The sequence below is a fragment of the Camellia sinensis genome, chromosome 5, assembly GCF_055761805.1.
Source record: "Camellia sinensis isolate YWXY chromosome 5, ASM5576180v1, whole genome shotgun sequence".
Lineage (NCBI taxonomy): Eukaryota > Viridiplantae > Streptophyta > Magnoliopsida > Ericales > Theaceae > Camellia > Camellia sinensis.
In genome coordinates, this window is record NC_138965.1 from 135348142 (window position 1) to 135356195 (window position 8054).

Sequence of the window (8054 nt, forward strand, 5' to 3'; positions counted from 1 at the left end):
TCTAGGGTTTGATCTAGTTAGAGTGTCCTCCTTCTCTTCGGCCTTTGTAAAAGTCGTGTTGATCGTCGAGGGCGTCGTTTTGATCCGAGAATCTTGGTCTTTGGAGCACCTTGGTTTTGGTCTCTTCTCTATCCGAGCTCCAACTTCGAGGTAGGGATAACCTACTCCTCACTATGGGCTTTGTCTTTAAATTTTAGTATTTTGAGATGTTGGGGTTGGTTTGGTAATTTTGTGAAAGTTTGGGGGCTTTTGTGTAAATTTACAAAAGTTGGGGTTTGAGCTATATAAAACCTAGATGCATGTTTGGCATGGAAAAGTGAAATTAATGTTAAAACATTAATGAAAATGGAACCTAAGGGTTGTAATGTTAATTATGGAAAATTCCCTAATTACATTGATCGATTAATTTGTATAATTAATTGTTGGAAATGAGGGATTGATTTGAAAATGTGGAAATTGGAAAGGGAAGGGGTTAAAGGGTGTAGTTGGATCATTTATCACTCACCTAGTTGAAATGTTGATTATATATCCATTGTTGCATTTATTTTCTGTATAGAAATAACTGCTTTGGGCTATCGGTGAAGGATAGTCGTGATTGTTGTAGACAATGCATGATGATTAGGCTAACTGAAACTAATCACTGGAATGCGTCATTGAGTTTGACGGTTGAAGGAATACATTAAATTTATGTATTGTGTGATGATGTGTATAATTATTGTTTATATGCATTGTGGCGTGTTAGAGGAGATAGGGGATATACTCCACGGTTTAGGGGAAGATAGGGGATGGACCTCTAAACCGGATGTCGTTGGGAGGAGATAGGGGATGGACTCCATAGATAGAGCTCATATGCTTATCTATTAATGTGTTGACAGAGCTCATATGCTTGTCTTTGGAAGTGTGATAGTGCTCTTATGCATATCTATGGAAGTGATGATATAGCTTGTATGCTCATCTGTTGGTGTGGGATATAGCTAGTATGCTTATCTATTATGAAATGAGAAAGTGTTTAATATGAGTTATTGCCTTATATGGGTTGTTTGGCCAGGTTCTGAGCCATGGTTATAAATTGAGAATTGAACAGAATTGGAAAATGGATTGTAACATGGACTTGTATGTCATGAAATTGTAAAGTGTAATAAGGGAAATTATCAGTGTTGGCCATCTATCAATTACTAATTTTTTTTGTCATTGTTCATATTTGGTTTAGTATATGTCTACTGGGCTGTGGCTCACCCTATATGGGAATATCATTTTCAGGAATAGGTAGCATGCCACCTCCAAGGACGTAGTTTGGGAGGCTTGAGGCGGGCGAACTTTTGTTGTTTTATTTCTTTGATGTATTACATGTATATTCAAGCCAAGGGCTTAAGGTGTAAACGAGTTAGCACTCTTTTGTTGTAACCAAGTGTTAACTTGGAAAGCTGTAAGCCTTTAGGGCATTTGCTTTTGTTGTTAGCATGTAATACTTTTGGTAATGGAACTCTGATGAATAGAAGAAAGTGGAACTTTATATATATCAATGCATGTCTATATTGATGGGTTAATGTTATTTTTTTGAGGGCGTTACAACTTGGTATCAGAGCGTACCGGGTTCGAATACTTTGGGTACGTGGGAAGTGATTAGTGTCACAATGGGTTTGTCTCGCTTGATAGAGACTGAGGTGTAGTGTCATATACTATGTGTTTGATTGATAACATGTTTATGTGACTATGTGGGTATGGGATTTAATTTCTAGGATGTTGATTGGATCCTTGAGTTTCTGTGAGTCTTGTTGGAAAGACACTTGATCAATGTTGTTTCTAACTGGAACTCTAGTAACGCCTTGGACTATCATTATCCGGAAATGAAATTCGTAAGTGCTTATGTGTTTATGTGCTTACGTGGAGTGAATTACAGTTGTCCATGCATTAGGACGTGAGTGTTTAGTTTCAGCACATTTATGAATGTGCTAACGTTCTGAGTTACCTTTATTAGGATGTCAGGATAAGGACGCGGTAGGCGTGGTAGGCAGGAGATACCGTTACCGGAAGAGGTTCCGGTAGTGCAGGAGGGAATTGGTCAGGCCAATGTGGCCGAGCCAGCGGGTCAGCAGGCTATGAGTGCCTTGGCACGAGAGATAGCAAGAGCTTTGGGTATTCTCAGAGCTGGGAATCAGGCAACTGAGGCAGGGCCTTCTTTCTTGAAGAGGGAGTTTTTCCGGTCTAATCCGGACAAGTTTGTTGGGGATCCGAAGGAACCACTGAAGGTTGACAAGTGGTTAGAATAAATGAGTAAGATGTTCGAGATGCTTGGCATCGAGGACGGAGCTTTGAAAGTGACTTTGGCATCCTTCCAGCTGAAGGGAGATGCGGGTCAATGGTGGAAATACGAGAAGGCTCGTGTTGGTGGTACATGGGAGGCGTTTATGAATGCTTTCCAGGAGAGGTTCTTATCTGCAGTTGCTAGGGAGAAGCTGAGGGATCAGTTTAGCCGACTTAATCAGCAGGATATGTCTGTGGCAGAGTTTGAGGCCACTTTTACTAGTTTGTCCAGGTTTACACCTGAGTTTGTGGCGTCCGAAGAACGCCGTTGCTATGAGTTTGAACGGAAGTTGAGGCGGGGCCTCAAGTTGAGGGTTGGTGGGTCTTACATCCGAGAGTATAGACATTTAGTGGATGCTGCAGCTCATATGGAGCTTATGATGCAGGAGGAAGACGAGGAGAAACATAGAGGCTCCAAGCGGGGCTAGGAGGGTCAGGGTGATGGCAGGAGACAGATGGGTTATAACCCTCAGCAGTCTCAGGGTGGAGTTGCTAGATCGACATTTCCGGTGCCGAGTGCAGGCTCGGGGAGAGGTAATCAGGGAGGCTTGACTTGTTTTGCGTGTGGCCAGATGGGTCACAAGTCTTCGGTTTGCCTGCAGAAAAGCGGAGGTCAGAGAGCTGCTTATTCTTCAGCTAGACCCCAGAGTCAGAGTTTGGGCAGGGGGCAGCCCTTATCTTGCTATCAGTGTGGGCAGCCTGGGCACCTGAAGAGGTTTTGCCCATAGTTGAGTGCCACTTCAGGAGCGTCTGGTTCTAGACAGACGCAGGGATTTCAGCCAGCTCAGTCTGTGCAAGCCTCGAGGGCTAATCCGGGGGCTTCGTCGTCCCAGTCAGTGCAGCAGTCGTATACTCCAAGGGGTGAGCAGGTAGATTAGGGGCCTACGGGGCGCGTGTATGCTGTTACCGCGCAGGATCTAGTACCGGCTCCATCAGTGGTGAGAGGTACTTTTCTGTTTTGCAACTCGGTTGCTAGTGTGTTGATTGACACGGGTGCATCTCATTCTTTTGTATCTGCTGCATTTGCATCTGTTTTGGAGTTGGAGTTAGCACAGTTAGCATCTCCTATTTGTGTAGTGTCACCTCTTGGGGGTGAACTGATCTTGAAACAAGGTGTTAGAGGTTGTGATATAGAGGTCGCCGACCATAGGCTTCCTTTTCCTTTTGTAGTTATGCCCATGAAAGGTTTTGATGTTATTTTGGGTATGGACTGGCTATCGTCATACTGGGCTGTTATCTATTGCTACCGCCAGAGGGTCACGTTATGTACCTTGAGCGGGGAGTGGTTCCATTTCTTGGGAGACTGGGTTGGTAGTGTTTTGCCACCGGGGTATGATTCGCGAGAGCGGAGTGAGCTTAGTGGTCTACTTGCTAGCTTTGAGAGTAGTGAGTGTGATGAGACCCAAATTGTGTTGTCGATGGTGGTTTGCGAGTATTCGGATGTCTTTCCCGAAGACCTTGTTAGTTTGCCACCTCACCGAGAGATAGAGTTCTCTATTGATCTAGTGCCCGGCACGGCGCCGATTTCTATGGCACCGTACCGTTTTGCCCCAGCAGAGTTGGTTGAGTTGAAAGTTCAGCTCCAGGAATTGCTAGATAAGGGTTTTGTTTGCCCTAGTGTTTCGCTGTGGGGAGCACCGGCCCTCTTTGCTAAAAAGAAAGATGGTGCCTTGAGATTGTGTATCGACTACCGAAAGTTGAATCGGGTTACGGTCAAGAATAAGTACCCTATGCCCCGTATAGATGATCTGTTCGACCAGTTGAAGGGTTCCCGTTGTTTCTCTAAGATAGACTTGAGATCGGGTTACCACCAATTGAGGGTCAGGGAGGAGGATATTCCTAAGACGGCATTCCGTACGCGGTATGGCCATTATGAGTTTTTGGTGATGCCATTCGGGCTTACCAATGCACCGGCAGTCTTTATGGACTTGATGAACCGGATCTTCCGGGAATTCTTAGACTGTTTTGTAGTCGTTTTCGTGGACGACATTCTTATCTATTCGCCTTCAGAGGAAGAGCACAAGGAACACTTGAGAGTGGTGCTTGAGTTACTTAGAGCCCATAGGCTGTATGCCAAGTTTGGGAAGTGTGAGTTCTGGCTAAGAGAAGTCAAATTCTTAGGCCACGTGGTATCTGGGAAAGGGGTGTCCGTTGATGCATCCAAGGTAGAGGCAGTGCAAGATTGGGCACAGCCTAAGAGTGTGTTTGAGATCCGCAGTTTTCTAGGATTAGCTGGGTATTACCGTCGGTTTATGAAAGATTTCTCCAGGCTAGCTTCGCCGTTGACTAGATTGACGCGGAAAGGGATCAAATTTGTATGGAGTGAGACTTGTGAAAAGTCGTTCCAAGAGTTGAAGGTTAGATTGACCACCGCTCCGGTTTTGATTATTCCGGAGAGAGGATCGGGTTACGTGGTTTATTGTGATGCCTCACGAGAGGGTTTGGGTTGTGTGTTGATGCAAGAGGGGAAAGTGGTAGCTTATGGCTCACGTTAGTTGAAAATTCACGAAAAGAATTACCCTACACACGACCTAGAGTTAGTATCAATGATCTTCGCCTTGAAGATTTGGAGGCACTACCTGTATGGTGAGAAGTTCGAGGTGTTCTCGGACCACAAGAGTTTGAAGTATCTGTTTACACAGAGAGACTTGAATTTGAGGCAGAGGAGATGGATGGAGTTCATTGAGGACTATGATTTTGAATTGCACTATCACCCGGGAAATGCCAATGTTGTGGCCGATGCCCTTAGTAGGAAATCCATTAGTGATGTAGCTTGTATAGCCATCCGGGAATGGGGAATGTTGGGTGTACTTGGCGAGTTTGATTTGCATCTGGGTGAATCTGTTGAGGCTGCGGCCTTGTTTTCTGTTGTTGCGCAGCCTACACTTGTGACTAGAATGTTAGAGGCACAGAGAGGTGACCTTGAGGTAGAGTTCTTCCGAGAGAAGATCTCCAATGGGAAGGCTAAGAAGGGTTTGACAGTGTATCCCGACCTGAGTGTGAGATACTGAGACCGTTTGTTTGTGCCGGAATCTTGCCGAGAGGAAGTACTCCGAGAGTTCCATCATTCACGCCTTGTGGTGCATCCGGGAGGCACTTAGATGTATCAGGATTTGGGTCGCCAGTTTTGGTGGCGGGGTATGAAGAGAGATGTGGCGGTTTTCGTGTCTAAGTGCCTTACTTGCCAGCAAGTGAAGGCCAAGCATCAGAGGCCAGCGGGTTTGTTGCAACCCTTACCTATTGCCGAGTGGAAGTGGGAGCATGTCACTATGGACTTCGTTGTAGGTCTTCCGAGGACTCAGCGGGGTAGTGATGCTATTTGGGTGGTTGTAGACCGGTTGACTAAGTCGGCGCACTTCATTCCCATGTGCGTGAGAGATTCGGTAGATCATCTCGCCAACTTGTATATTCGGGACATAGTGAGATTGCACGGGGTCCCAGTGACGATCGTCTCAGAGTGCCTTGGGTACTAAGTTGACCTTTAGTACGGCATATCATCCTCAGACTGATGGGCAGTCCGAGCGTACTATTCAGATCCTTGAGGATATGTTTCGGGGTTGTGTCCTTGACTTTAGTGGGACGTGGGAGAGGCACTTACCATTGGTGGAGTTTGCCTACAACAACAGCTTTCAGTCTAGTATCGGTATGGCACCGTTTGAGGCCTTGTATAGCAGACCGTGTAGGTCTCCAGTGTGTTGGGCCGAGGTGGGTGATACACTTTTGTTGGGTCTAGAGTTGGTTAGGGAGACGACGGAGAAAGTTAAACTTATCCGTAGGAGGCTTGTTACAGCCCAGAGTCGTCAGAAATCTTATGCCGACCGTAGGAGGAGGCCTTTGGTGTTTGAGATAGGTGATCATGTCTTTCTGAAGATATCACCTAGGCGGGGTTTGATGAGATTGGGCAAGAGTGGGAAGTTATCCCCTCGGTTTATTGGGCCTTTTGAGATCCTTGAAAGGATTGGCGAGGTTGCTTATCGTTTAGCGTTGCCACCGCAGTTGTCCAGAGTTCATGACGTGTTTCATGTGAGTATGCTTCGGAAGTATGAGCCGGATCCATCGCATGTATTAGATTGGACCGACTTAGAGGTAGATGAGGATGCCTCGTATGAGGAGAGACCGGTTCGGGTCTTGGATAGGCGGGATCAAGTCCTGCGTGGCAAGACCATCCCTTTGGTTAAGGTTTTGTGGAAACATCACGGAGTGGAGGAAGCCACTTGGGAACGTGAGTTGGAGGTCCGCGAGAAATATCCGGACTTGTTTATTGATGAATAATCTGGTATTTAGATTTTGTAATGTTGTTGGACTTAAGAGCTTTATATATGTCTTAAGTTGTAAAACATTAGTAATGTTTTGGTATTAATGGAAGTATGTTGTAGAACTTACCTTGATATGGGAAGTTGATTATGATATTGCATATGTTGGCTGTATTGTAGAATTGGAATTGTATCATGTATATTGATTATGATATGAACTGTGAACCATGTGTGTTGTAAATGGTTGGAAATAGAGGAAAATTGCATGTTAATAATGCACTTGTAATATATGTTGTGAAATGCCTCTTGAAAAGAGATGGAATTGACCGGTAATGGGCTGAAGTGTCACAATATTGTTGAAAATGGAGAAAACCTATTTTTTGAAAAACCTGTGTTTAATTTCGGGGACGAAATTTTTTAAGGGGGGGTTATAGCGATCCCGGTTGCCCCTTTACTGTTCAGTTGTATTCCGGACTCGGTTCCGTGAAGTTGGTAGTGGTATCTATCTTGTTGCCGTCCTTTAATTTCACTTGATTGAGTTTTAGGATGTATTGGGCAGGTTTGTTACAGGTTGGTTAGGCCCTGGTTTCAATTCCTTGTTGTTCAGTTTTTAGGCGATCCGCTAGAGCGGGGATTGCACTCCTCCAGTATTTCGTGTTCCTGCAAAACTTCTGTAGATGTGATTTTTACGCCCGAGCGGGTTTGTTTACGCTCGAGCGGTGGCGCTCGAGCGGGTTTGGTGGCGCTCAAGCGGGTAGTACCTTCTGGGTATAAGTTCTGGGAGGGGGAAATCTACGCTCGAGCGGACTGGTTTTCGCGCTCGAGCGGAAGTGCTTTATTCTTGTATCTTGGCACTCGAGCGGGCATTATTGCGCTCGAGCGTGTTCAGATTTTTGTTCTTGGCGCTCGAGCGTTGTGTTCTCCGCTCGAACGGGTCATACGTATATGAGTTATCCGCTGGGTGATTTTAAATCACTTTTTGCTTTTCTTTCTCTCTCCTACTTTTTCTAAAACCATTTTTGAGAGCCTCTCTCTCTAGAAACTCCCTTCTCTCTAGGGTTTGATCTAGTTAGAGTGTCCTCCTTCTCTTCGGCCTTTGTAAAAGTCGTGTTGATCGTCGAAGACGTCGTTTTGATCCGAGAATCTTGGTCTTTGGAGCACCTTAGTTTTGGTCTCTTCTCCATCCGAGCTCCAACTTCGAGGTAGGGATAACCTACTCCTCACTATGGGCTTTGTCTTTAAATTTTAGTATTTTGAGATGTTGGGGTTGGTTTGGTAATTTTGTGAAAGTTTGGGGGCTTTTGTGTAAATTTACAAAAGTTGGGGTTTGAGCTATATAAAACCTAGATGCATGTTTGGCATGGAAAAGTGAAATTAATGTTAAAACATTAATGAAAATGGAACCTAAGGGTTGTAATGTTAATTATGGAAAATGCCTTAATTACATTGATTGATTAATTTGTATAATTAATTGTTGGAAATGAGGGATTGATTTGA